This window comes from Tachysurus fulvidraco, chromosome 22 (assembly GCF_022655615.1).
Source record: "Tachysurus fulvidraco isolate hzauxx_2018 chromosome 22, HZAU_PFXX_2.0, whole genome shotgun sequence".
NCBI lineage: Eukaryota > Metazoa > Chordata > Actinopteri > Siluriformes > Bagridae > Tachysurus > Tachysurus fulvidraco.
The window spans coordinates 13,743,710-13,745,266 of record NC_062539.1 but is presented as its reverse complement, the minus strand read 5'-3'; positions in this window follow the sequence as shown (position 1 = coordinate 13,745,266).

Here is a 1,557-nt window from a genome sequence, read left to right as displayed (position 1 = left end):
GTGTGAAGACGAGAAAGAGGCTGGACAATTGAGGAAGGGAACAAATATAGCTGCTATAATGATTGCTATAAAATAATATAAATAACTGAGGTTATTGAATTATTGAAATATGTATATCAAATATTTTAATTATTAGTTTTTCTCAAGTAAGAAAATAGATTTTTTTTGTGTTGTAATAATGTTTCAGTTGAGAAAGTCAAAAATGATATCCAAAATCCTGTGTAGTTTAAATATTTCATTGAATATGAAAGTTTATTTCATTCAGAACTACATATTAATATCAGTGTGGTGTAAGGAGATTAAAAGAGTCTCCACCATACCGCTCTCTCTCACTGATTAGTTTCCTATAGCATCATGACAGAGCATTTTATTCCTTATCTTCTGTTTCTGGCAGGTTTTATTGATGTGAGATATCTTATGTAATCATCCGCAGGGTTCTGATCCGCCTACATTCTTTGTAATTACATACAAAATTCCTACTTTTTCTTCTTCTGCATACTGAATAGAGACAAAAGACAGAGCGAAGTCTTCGTGCCAAAGGCCAAAAACCCACAAATTGAATCCTAATTTCAATTGCTCTAAAAGATAACACAGCTCGTGGGCTGAAGAGAAATTCACGACCTCGCCGTATCTGCAAGAGACCCATCCGGCTTACGCAATTAATTACAGCCCATAAGCGATCGGGATTTGAATAAAATTCATCCATTAGAGCGTGGCCGTCTCTGGCGTACGCGGGGAAGAAATGTTCCAGTCTTTATCACCAGGCAAACACACACACTCTTATGCACACAACACTCTTATGTTCTCATCCATCCGGTGACCCGCATCGGAGGAAGAAACGCCTGAAGACTTGTACAGGAAAATCGCAAGCTGAGTGTGAAGCTATTGTACACTGCAGCGACTCATCACTCAACCTGATCGTGAAATATACCACAAAATCATATTTACTCGTTTTTACAATTTTCTCCAGCTGTTAGCTCGTCTACCCTAATACGCCGCGCTGGGACGTTTCCACTGCCTGATCAAACAAGACACAAGACTGTCTGTATAACTGATCCTGGGGCTAAAATGGAATATAGACAAGTAATAACTAAGTAATAACACACTCTTAGTTGTGCAGGTACAGGAAAACAGTCAGTTATATAACACTGACACTGGAGACTCTCAGCGACTACACAAGTGCCGTTGTTATAGCAACGATAACGTGCGTGTGGGAAGTAGCGCATTGATATAAACAGCTGTAACTTCTGACCAATCAGAAACGGTTATTCTGACATGATTTGAATAGTTTACACCCCTTCCTGAATGTGATGTAGATAATACTCTTGTCTCAAGATGTTCCATTTTTAGCTCTGAACTCGACGACCCCGGACGTCTGACGGATGTCTGTAATAATCCCATGTGGAATTGTTCAGATCAGGTCATGACAAGAGAATTCTACACAGCTATCCTATACAGCTCTGTCCATCCATCCATCCATCCATCCATTTTCTGTAGAAGATCACAGGGTCACAGGGAACCTGGAGCCTTTCCCAGGGGTCACGAGACACAAGGTGA